This window comes from Halichondria panicea, chromosome 1 (assembly GCF_963675165.1).
Source record: "Halichondria panicea chromosome 1, odHalPani1.1, whole genome shotgun sequence".
NCBI lineage: Eukaryota > Metazoa > Porifera > Demospongiae > Suberitida > Halichondriidae > Halichondria > Halichondria panicea.
In genome coordinates, this window is record NC_087377.1 from 9,280,520 (window position 1) to 9,293,037 (window position 12,518).

Consider the following 12,518-nt stretch of genomic DNA (forward strand, 5'->3'; position numbering starts at 1 on the left):
ATCACCTTTGAGAAAAAATCACACACAAAACAAGCATCAAATGCTAAAATCATAAAAAACTGTTATAAAAATCAAATTCTACGCTATTTTTTACCCCTGGGAACAGCTGTTGTTTGCTAGACTCTTCCAGGGCTTGCGGAAAGCCCTTCTTGTTCACTCACTTTCTGGTCCCGTTTTTTACCATTGAATTACTGTACGAAAATACGCCCACGCACTACTTCCGGTCTGACATCTCTACACATGGACCATTATGCGCATGCGTAGTAGAAATAATGGGATAGAAATCCAAGAATAAAATCTGATGCGGGCGGTGGACCAGAAACCAGAGTATCACTTGGAGTGGCCTAATGAAAAGAATAAAAAAGTACACCCCTAATGAAAAGAGTATACCCTAATAAAAGTATACCCCCTAATAAAAAAAAGTATACCCCCTAATGAAAAGTATACCCCCTAATGCAAAAAGTATACCCCCCTTGAATTATGGCACTAATAATTATAGTGCCATAGAATTAGGATAATAATTTGGCTATAAATTATTATGTACACCTGGGTGTATATCACTCTAGTCACTTTTTATCTCTCATGCATGAATATTTTTTGACTTTGCGATTTACCCCTTGAAATCCTGAAATTCGTAATGGTGTGCATGCATATACAGTGCTTGTAGCTATAGTGTTAACTATTTTCAGTAGCAATTACCAGTACCCTAAAGACCATGCAGCTGTGTATATTTCGCCCCTCCTGCTGGAGCTGAAACACTAGGTAGAATGAATATTATTATAGTTACTCTGCATGCGATAAACTAGCCTCGATCCCAGGCCGAGTTTTCGCTTTTATAACGGTTAGGCGAACAACTGGGCCTGGTACTAGTTGTCTGCGCATGTGTCAAATTTTCATTGTATATTTGTGGTCGGCAAAAATATTTAATAAATCAATAATCGAAATTTGTACACAGAAAATGCACAGAGTGAGTACACAAAAGATGCACATAGGGAGCTGCTTCACAAAGGCCTGGGGAGTTGCCAGTTGTGCTGCAGCACAATTACAGTGACCCAGGGCAACTTCAGGATGATTGAATGCCTTCAAATTACGTTTCAAAAAGATTTAGCAGGCTGCTGGACTTCTCTGATTCTAGGCCCCAACTCGTAACTCATTGCTTGAGAAAACGTAGATTCTCTTGATGTCTCTGAGCTACCCAGCAACGCTCGAATGAGCAGGTCATACTCCAGTCCTGTGTCTGTGAGTATAGGACAATATTAAAAGAAACCAAAGACGGTTAAACCCTTACCTCAAACTGTCCAGTCTCGTCCGTTAGTATAGCCAAGAGGAGCACTGTTGGGATAGCTGGATATTAGCCATTGCTCCTGTACAGAGAAGTAGACATTTTAAATACGTGTAGATCTATACATATTAAATTTCTCGGTTATAGTGTCATTGTCGACGAGCTGATGATGGCAGCACCAAGTTCTCTAGCTCACACTCTTCACTTGATCCACCATATTAATAATGAAACTATAGTCTACCTACATTCTTGCCAAACATGAACAAGACTTGATAGCATAGCCGGCCATAGGGCCCACACAAAAATATCTGACCTTAACAAGCTTGACAAAGCTTTATACCTCTTCCCTTGTTGTTCAGTCTTCAGAATAAGCTTCAGAGAAGAGAGAAGCTTCAGCTAAGAGCCATTCCAATCGATTCCAATAATGATAAAACGGGAACTGACTTCTAGATAATAGTTATAGACTGAGTCCAAGGTCTCTATGGGGTTTTGAGACCTGAAGGCCCGAGGCTGTAGCATCTCGAGCGTAGCGAGGGTGCTACTAAGGGCCTGAGGGTCTCAAAACCCCATAGTGACCGTTGACGAGGCCTATAACTGGTTTAGAATAGTGCTAAGCAAGCTAGGCTATATTAACACAAAGAAGACTCTGAAACCAAGAGTTTCTACAAGCCTCAAGCAACGTTAAAGCTTTGCTCTGGCTAGTCTACATAAAAAAACTCACATTGATGAAGGCAGTTTCTGTTTCTTGAGAATCACGCATTGCAAATAAAAAGTTGCTATTGTCATAGTAGTTAGCTCTGCACTAGAGCACTAGCTATTGTAGCTGCAAGAGAGAGATAAAAGCTGCAAAGCGGCACTGCAGAACGCAAAACTTTAAAAAAATTAATTTTTAATGATGCACTGTATCATCGTTACTATGACTTCAACATAAACTGTGTGATGTTGCCATGTTCCATACAAGTTAATCTTGACATCATCTTGCCTGTAGGCATAATCAGTATAATAGACCTACTTAGAAGACCTCAGGTCCATAAGTGAAATAATGGACCTCTCGGTGACCTATCAGATTGCAGTATTACTACAAGCATTTTCTAATACACGATAGTACACGAATATAAATGTCACGAAAGTGAACGAGAATATCCATTCGTCAGAATCTGACGAACGATTGACGCATGCGCAGACAACTAGTACCAGGCCCAGTTGTTCGCCTAACCGTTATAAAAGCGAAAACTCGGCCTGGGATCGAGGCTAGCGATAAACCTAACTGCTTATGCATGCATGGCTAGCATAATTGTTCCCTGTCTGTTGATAGTGAATTTGATATGTAAAAATGTATAATTTATAGTTAATGAAAATCATCATCATAAGTAGACCGATTACTTACAATAAACATTGAGTTATAGAATTCTAGTTTATCTCACTCGACCATATAGTCCTTATAGGCCTGCGTGCATGCATGGTTGGATTGCAACTTTGTAGACTACTTCAAAGGACGGAGTACCTGTGTTAATTTGTTAGTAGGCTTTGTATAGATCGATCCTAATTTCTTGGCCCAAATATCACTAATTGGCGTTTCTTTCAAGGATATACATCTCAATGCTGTAAGCTCGTCTTGTAATAAGTCACACGCATGGAATGCAACAAAATAATGCTATAGTATTACCCAAGGTGCGTAGGCGGGTACGGGTATAGTAGTCGTTTTGTTTGCTTGTCTGTGTAATTTCTGAGTCTGCTCACCTGGATGCCATATCACTGGGTTTACACTATAATAACCTTTGTATTATACTCGAACCAATAATATTATGCGATACCAAAGTATATGTATGTGATAATAATTATGATAGCCGCTCGCATAAACATAGGATTATAGTAATAGCATCCGCAAATTAATATGTATAGCACTACGGTATATAGCAGATTTTCAAACAAACCTTCTAATTTATTCCCTGCTAAACCAGGATGCGGGCAGGCGGTAAAAGAAACCAGTAAAATGATGCAAATGTGCGAAGCTAATCAGACGTGGCTTCATAAGATCAGCATAATGAATGTGAAAGCAGTGGTATCAAGTATATAAGCGGGCGGGGACGAGAACTAACTTAATTATAATTTGACAGCCCATTTTGCTTTAATAGCAAATTCTTATTGCTTTCAATTCCCCCTATAGTTCTGGTAAGGATTGTAATGTCATACAAGTATACTGGTATAATGAGTGTTGCAAGCGCACGCTTGCTAATGCCTCTTGCCATGTTATGCTTTCGCTCAAAAAGTATTAGTGTTATACTAGTTTCTATAATGAATTTTACATTAAAGTTAGCTTATCTATATAAACTCACTGAGAAGAAAAGACATATTTACACGCATCTATTGTTGTTATCTATTGTAATTGTATTTATGTGGCTTACCAGAACCTCAAGAAAGAAGATTCTTCCAAGATCAGTTAATATCTATTGAGAATAAAAGGCTTGTGTACATGCATATTGTGTTATATGGTATAGGGTTTTGTGGCTAACCAGGCCCTCAAGAAAAGATGACTCTGCCATGTGAATCTGAATTCTGGATGTTATTTTATCACACGTGGGGAATGAGCGCGCATGCACATTACATCGCACAGGAATAATTAAAGGGTGTGTCCAAAGAGATCAATTCTATTCAGAGGAGGGTGGACAGGGTCAAAAGGTCACTAATGAATCATCACGTGAGCTTATGTTTTGTGCAGTAAATTTGCAAGTTTGACTGCACATCGCGCCCTGATTCTTGTGATAAAGTAGCCCCTTCATGTTACTGCTGCTGCAAATTAGTGAACTTTTAGCTACTGCGCCCCTCCAGAGAAACAGATATTTTTTGACTTTTAGTTGTAGCTAACAAAAAGCTAGCGCTTTAGTGCAAGGCTAACTCATAATAATTATGTTGAATAGAAAGTTTGTACGAACATATGATGCTATGAAAGATTCTGAAGAGACTGCAACAGCCTTCAATTAATGTGAGTCAAACTAGTAGCCATAACTCGAGAAAGAAGCTTTAGTTTGCTAATCCACGAATCAAAATCCAAGAAAACGTGGCTAGAAGCCTAAGAAGCTGTTAGTTTCGTCGCATTGCAACCGTTGAGCAGTTACAGCTGGAACAGACACACATAAGGGCAGCACACACGTCGTATACCTAGATTTCTCAAAAGCATTCGACACTGTACCGCATGGACGTCTACTACTCAAACTGGACCACATTGGTATAAGGGGTGACCTACTTGAATGGATCAGAGGTTTCCTGCTTAATCGCAAGCAGCGGGTCCTATGTGACGGGGTCACATCTGATTGGGACAATGTTCCTTCAGGGGTGCCACAGGGCTCTATACTTGGCCCCCTATTGTTCATCATCTACGTCAATGACATTGGAAATACCCTCTCCTCTCAAGCTAGACTATATGCAGATAACTGTACAATTTTTAGGAATGTTTCCTCACAACAAGATCAGATATCGCTACAAAGAGACTGAACCAGCTATTTGAGTGGACTCAGAAGTGGCATTTGGCACTGAACATTACTAAATGCAAAGCAATGATTATCTCCAACAAAAGGATAAATATAACACCATTGAAAGCATATTCCATCAACAGCAACCAACTTGATTGGGTGGAGACGTATAAATACCTGGGTGTGATCATACAAGAAACTATCCTGGAGTAACCACATCCTTCAAGGGTCCTCCAAAGCCATGAAAGTGTTAAACCTTCTACGTAGAACCATGCATGGCACCAGCAACACCTCAAAAGAATTGGCATACATTGCTTTGGTAAGACCTCACTTGGAGTACTGCTCACCAGTCTGGAATCCCCACCAAAAGAAATACATCCAAGATTTAGAAAAGGTACAGAAAAGAGCTGCAAGGTGGGTGGGTGGTGTTCGCTGGGATAGCTCGACTAAAAGCTGGACAGAATCATACAACACAACATACCTCAAACTTAGATGGCTATCACTCGTAAACAGAAGGACGTACTTGGACTGTTATCAGACATTTAAAATAATCAATGGTTTGGACTGCATTAGTTTTAAAGACTACTTCAAACAGAACAAGGGTAACCTCAGATCCAACTCTCATAATCTTTTTATTCCTCAATCAAGTATCAATGCCTTCAGATACTCCTACTTTGTTAATGCCACCCATGCATGGAATAAGTTACCAATTTCAGTTGTACAATCACAAGGACCTAGCTTTAAACAAAATTTATTAAGTCATTTGTCATTAGGTTCTTTTAATTACAGTACTTAAAACTTCTCTTAATTATGTTATATGTTATGGGAAGCACCTAGATAGGACTACCTTTTGTGTAACCCTTTCCATGCATGTACGTATACATGCATGGATAAAATTATTTCAATTCAATTCAATTCAGACAGACAGACAGACAGACAGACACACACACACACACACACACAGTCAGCTTTAGATCCCTCGTGCGGCTACGCCTCGAGGCATAAGAGGCATATAATTATAAGATTTGCTATTTTATTTTTGCAAAAATACTAATGCTCAAAAATCGCAAAACCTTCTAGTAATACCAAGGGCGTACGTACGCCTGCAAATATATTTTGCACTATTTTAACTATGGTTTGTGCATTCTATTGTGAAGCACGTGCTGCTTTTGCATCTTGCACATATATACCTCGTCTCCCAGGCTGATTTTGAAAATTTGGCCTGGGAACGAGGTCACTTGCATATTTCCTGGCGTACGTGTAGTTTATGTTACTTGTAAATTGAGTTGTACATGTATCTAACCCTTATATACATGTACATGCATGCATACCGGCCCCTAAGAAAACAAATTGGGTAGAAAATTTGAGAGCAAAAATTAATCGGTAAAATTTGGAAAGGCCTATAATTATAGCCAGAACGCAAAGGTTCATTCTAGCAAGAACGCTTAGGTTAGATCGCAAAGTCTCGCTCATTCACACAACTTTTCACCCAAAAAATATTCATGAAGGGATTAGCTGTTGCTAAATTTCTTGTCCTAACAACATTTCACCTTGCAAAATGTTTTTAGTCTGATATAAAATTATAATAATTATGCAGGGACTCAAACTAGTTGATGGTTTGGTATAATAATATCTACCGTATAGCAGGTAATTTTCGTGGGGTAAAAAATTCGTTTATTGGAAAACGGTGATTTTCGTGAGTATAAATTTCGTTTAGTCTCGCTGCCTGCACTGCATTCATACGTTATGGTAAGCCAAGCCTATACGTTAAAATTTCGTGGAGGTCAGCTTGACCACAAAAATAACAAATTTTTTACCCCACGAAAATTACCTGCTATACGGTAATTTTGCAGCTCTGTTTCGAGGATAATGAATCATTGCTTTCTATATACAATTTTATCTGCCAAACCACACCCAAAAAGTCATATCCGGCCGTAAAAAACCTACTCTGGGGCAGCCATACAACCATGCAACCTGTTTATGGAATAGCGAGTGGCCGCAGAAAGTTTTGTGTAGTAAATATCTGGCTAACAATCACTAAATGGCTGTACTTTAGAGAGCGAGAGTCTACTGTATTCGTACACCTCAGGATAGTGACGTTAAGCATTATAATTATTGTGCCAGAACAATTTGCTGTTTTAATTTTTGTACGTTCCCTACTGATACCCGCTATAATTATTGCGTGCACAATTCAATACAGAGACAAATCAATTTATCTGAGGTGTAAAACTTCACTAAGTTGAAAAGGTTTATATAATTACGGGCGAGCATAAATAATATTCCTAAACAGTCAACACACACTCGCGCACTTTCTTAGCGATCTCGAGTCACTTCACTTTATTTTCAAACTTGGCCGACTGTATCTGTACAGGGTTAGAATGGGATGAGGGACATTCAAAGCATTTACAATTATTAACCCCACTCATTAATTTTGTTATAATAACATACATTTAGAATAGACTACTACGCAGGATTGAAGGATGAGAATAGACTAGAGTAAACAATGGAACTTCGCACAACACGTATTTTCGAACGATTTAGCACTACGGTAAGCAAAAACAAACAGCGATATGCAGAATCTGACCCTACACAAGCCGACTTACATGCCTTAGGAACAAGCTGGGTTGAATAGCAACGTCGTAGCTCTTGCAATGATGACGTAATAATCCAGAAAACAAAAGTGTGCGATAGTTGGAATTTCGAAAAAAGTAATGTATCCCCGAACCGAGGTACTTGCCGCTTTAATTAGCTAATATCGAGCTTCCCATCAGCTTTAGTACGTCCTATTTAGTACGTAGTGAACATAAGCAACACTAAAATTACTTCACTGCTACTCAAAACACAATAAACTTTCGAACAGTAAGTGCTGAATCAGCACTTACTGTTCGAAAGTTTATTGTGTTTTTAAGTGTTATTAAGTTCCATTGTTTACTCTACTAGGCTATAAAATGAAAATACCGTGGGTGCTGATCTATCGATACATCATAACATGGATCCGAACAAATTACTTTCTGCTTGCACGAAGGTAACGATGCAAAAGAGTGGGAAAAGATTGACCATGAAAAGAATTTGAAAAAGTTCAAAGTACAAAATTTAGCAGCTTTATTCACTTTGCAGCCACAAGTAGTTAGTGCTAATGGTACAGAGAGCAAATTACCAATTTTTATACGTGAAAGTGAAGTTAGGAATCAAAAACGCTAATAATTATAATGAAAGCACTGTGGGCTCGGTGGAGGTGTCAAAGCTACTTACCCTTTCCCCGCCTATAGGCTATACTGCTAATGCACTTGCCAAAGTAATGCCCCACCTCCCCCCTACCGGGGATAAGTTGGGGATTAGACTTGAATTTGCTCCCCTACCTAGGGGACTTAGACAGATCACTTAGAGATCACCTGATGCATGCATTGGGTCAAAGGTCAATTAAAGATCACATGATATCTGCCCACACTCTTCCTTCCAACACGTATACAGACAGCAAAATTTCGTCCTGAAGCAATCTCTGCCTTGACTTCACTAGCTCTATATAGGAGTAAGCTTATAGCTGTCAATGTAAGAACATAATTATTTATATAGTGATTCTGTACTTGTTATCTTCTCGCTACAGTGAAACCATGAAGAAATAGCTATAGTGTGATACAACGCAGGTCTAATCCACACATAACCCCCATGTTGCACCAGGGGCTATCAGGGGATTAGACCAAATAAACATGCCCAACGGTAGGGGTATTAAATCATGTGATTGGTCTAATCACCACCTATCCCCGGTAGGGGGGGAGTGGGGCATTAGATTGACAAGTGCATAATTTAAACACTAGAGCACTAAAGTGCAAACCCTCGGCTGGCGACATGATTATGAAGAAACCAGAAGATTGATATAATGCAGTGCTGATACCTCAGGGGGTGATGAAGAACATGAGATACTGGAATACTTCCCTCCGTGGAAACTTCAGGACTTTGGCCTTGGACGTGGTATTAATGCCTGATCCACAAAGCTAGATGTACTATTTATTCTAGATCCATAGCCATAGGCAGGCTATAGACTATAGACATCTAGTATGAGCACTTATTATTATAATTATATCTGAATTGAAATAATTTTATAAAGACTAGACTATACGTCTTGTTGGCTATAAAGTCATTGATTCTAACTACTTTATCGACACTTGGTTGCAATAATTATATTACAAGCAAGTTAGCTTTTGCCTGCATGGGGTTCTGAGCTATAGACCATTAATGCCTAGCTTATTGTACACATGCGCAATAACTCACGTAAAGTTGGTAAGGGATCATTATTTTGTGAGTACAAAAAACAAATATCGTGAAGGATGTGACGGTCCATGCATACATACAAAATTGCAACATTAAGCACTAGGTAGGGACTCGTTTTGCTCGTGAGCCACAGCAACTTTTACGGAGTAAACACCCACACATTTAGTTTTACGCAAAAAAGCGATTCTAACCACACCCAGGTACAGTCTTCCCGAGCCCTACTCTATAGCGTGCCAGTATAGAAAAAATCAGCCTGGTGGTGAGGCTAGCATAATTATCAAGTAAGCGGCTAATAATCCAGTAGACTAGTAGGTCACTGTTTAGTTTCTGTCTTTTCTCTACTATTGGACGACTGAAATTGGTCGTGACCACATAATCTCTGCTTCTAGTTAACGTATGATAGCTATAAAGCGCAGCAATCAATAGTTACTTATGAGTAGTGACAGTAGACACATACATAAAAGTCTCTCAAAAACATAATTCATGAGCAAAAACTATATCATAATACCTCGGATTTAACTGATGACTGAACCAAGTGTTACTGTTGTGAGTTTGTATATTATACTGAGGAAGTCAAATTCCCACCCCATCTCACACACCGGGCTCCCTAAAAAAAACACGACGGGTAGTGGGGACTGATGTATTCATACACCGTATAGCGCGACATTTTCGAGGAGCTTAATTTTTGCTGATTTCATGGGTTAGCAATCCTACACGAAAATTATTATTTATCTGCTATTAATAACGTGCAAAGAGTGAAGGCATGGTTTCTGGTAAGCAGTCATTCCATGAACAACGTGCAACGAAATGCTTTTAGTTCCACGAAATATAAGTGCCTCGAAAATTTCTCGCTATACCGGAAGAGAGGGGTTGGCAACGGATCACGTACCACATAAGCTACACATAAAATCAATACAGAGGCTTGACGAGCCATCCGTGTTTCCCTCACCCACGCAGTAAAACAACCTCTTATGGCTGTTTTACATACCTTGGCTGTAAATACAGACTTTTTTCCAAGCCCTCCCTCGAAATTTCGATTCGATGCCCCTTGCTGGTAGTCATCGTTCAGATATAACAAAAACATAATTTCAAGTAGCTAGAGGTTGTCTAACCCATAGCTACAGTCAACAAGAGCACTAAAGTGCACACCCTTGGCTGGTGACATGAATATAAAGAAATCAGAGGAGTGATATAAGGCAGTGCATGTAGTACCGTCAAGGGCGTATGAAGAGAAGAGGGCATGCAACTACTATCTATCAGAAAACAAATGGGTGGGGTCTTATATCTAAAAATAGTAAAGAATGCATTGCACGTGCACTGTTTTTGTGCGTGCACGGTGAAGATATACGGAAACTTACAGAGAAAGTAGCTATTTTAGCTAAGCTAGCTAGCTAACATACTGCAGATGATTGTAGCTCTCTATACTAGTAGTAAATGATGCTAACAATGCTCAGTGACAATAGAAAGTGAGTAGCATAGTCGTACTAGAAGCAACAAGCCAGAAACCACAAACTTTGAGTTGTTGCCTCAAATCCTTGGTTTCTTTGACTCCTGTCTTGATGTAGCAGGTATAGCAATCATAGTGTTAAACTACTACGACTTATAAACTAACAGGATATGTTATACAAGAGAGATAAACAAGCTAATGGAAGAAAGTAGATAAAATGTGCCGACTCAGCAGCTTGGATGAGTTTTTACATAGAAAACATAAGCTCACGTGAATCTTAATTAATCGTGACCAACCTCCTCTAGTGGGTGGTTGGCTAAATATAGCATATCCTGCTGACTCATCAGTTTTTTGACGCATACGCAGTTTACATTGTGAGTTGCATGCCCTCTTCTCTTCATACGCCCTTGGTACCGTATAGTGGTGCATTTTCCTTATTTGGCTCCAGCTCCAGGGCTTTCAGCAGAAATTTTCGTGGTTCAATGCCAGGAAACCACACCGACCAATAGCTTTGCATGTGAAATACCAGTGCATGGGAGTTTATCCTGGTTTTAATTTTCGCGTTGACTGCTCTGCCCTCGAAAAACACGAAAGTTTGCATCCCACGAAAATTTCCCATATGTATCACTGAGCTGTGTAGGAATAAAACCAGACTGGCGCTGAGAACAGTGGTACATGAAGCATGCACTGTAGACTAGGATCACAGCAAGAAGCCGGCTCCAGGAGTAGGATCCAGAGTCAGCCAAGAAACCTCCAGAGACAAAAAATCAGTCACAATTATAGCTTTCTATTGTAGTGACCCTTTTCCATTGTTCCTGGTACGGGAGCACTTCGGCTGCAAATAAGTGCCAAGAATAAAGGCCACGTGTAGCTCTAGTTCAACGTGCAAGTTTATAGGCTTCTTAGCTTTTATACAACAACGAAGCTTTAACATTGAAATCTGCCACCTAATAACTTGTCGTGTGGAGGCAGTGCTATGGCACCTAGGTGAGTAGACTCACATGTCACACACAAACAAACAAATCAACGGACTATTATACCGCCCATGCGCACCTTAGGTACTAAATGTTGTTTACGAGTCTCAGCTCTCAACGGTGCAGCTAGCAAGCTAGATAACGCTCATTTTCTCCAGCTGTATAGAAAGTAAGCGGCACCATAATTAAAGGCGCCACATTAAAATAATTAGGTTGGTAAAGGTAGCTCTATTAGGAGGTTGGTAAATTAGTTTTGAGGCTGGATGGCGCATCTTTAGAGGGGCGCCTTCTAATTAAACAGTTTTGCAAATGGACTGTGCATGTGGCACCTGCAAACGTTTTTCTTGGTCTTCCAACAGGCCTGTGTGTAGGTTGCAGTTTGTTTTGGCTTGGGGCTGCCCAAATGTGGAAGGAATAATTCTGTGATCTGCTAGTTCATTTTACCTCTATTTACCACTTCATGGCGCATCTTTAGAGGGGTGCCTAAAAAGAGCTTATATGGTAGGCGCCAGCTGGGCTAAACGCACATTTTGTGTTCTAAAAGATGCGCCACTCAAGTAAATTATTTTTTTGGGCGCTCTACTGAATTACATTATGGTATGGTAGTGCTACATAGACTGACATGCATGCATCACAATTAATGGACTCTAGTAAGGCAATGTATTGTATAGCACAACAGACTTCAAAAACAGGCCTTGCAGCTGTTACCTTTTTTGAATTCCTAGCCAAGTGTCTACATATGTCTTTGCTTTGCTCTTAATTGTGATGTATCATCCATAGTGAGAGATCTAGTGTCTCTATGCTGTCCTCCGTCAAACGTACGTACACACAGCCGGCCACAGCAGAGCCACGAGTAATTAATTCTTGCACATGCCCATGAATGAAAACATGGCGTCTATGGATAGGCTTGTGAGTAAGCACCACCAGGAGATAGCTGAACTTTATAATGATAGAAGTGATCTGAGTGGATGATTATAACTGGAAAGTGCAGTGTGAGAGTATTAAATACTAAGGTTTGGCAAATCTGGTGTTGACTAGACTATGTCTTGTTCTAGATGATTATTAACTTTCACATT

At 39.7% G+C, this 12,518-nt stretch overlaps 1 long non-coding RNA gene across 1 annotated transcript; it reads right to left on the reverse strand.

The window, feature by feature from the left end:
* Positions 1 to 903: 903 nt before the first annotated feature.
* On the reverse strand, positions 904 to 12,278 carry LOC135344770 (uncharacterized). Its single transcript, XR_010397530.1, has 3 exons — positions 12,151 to 12,278; positions 1,289 to 1,728; positions 904 to 1,237 (listed from the first exon to the last, which is right to left on the reverse strand). It is a non-coding gene; the product is annotated as an uncharacterized LOC135344770 (long non-coding RNA).
* Positions 12,279 to 12,518: the final 240 nt, after the last annotated feature.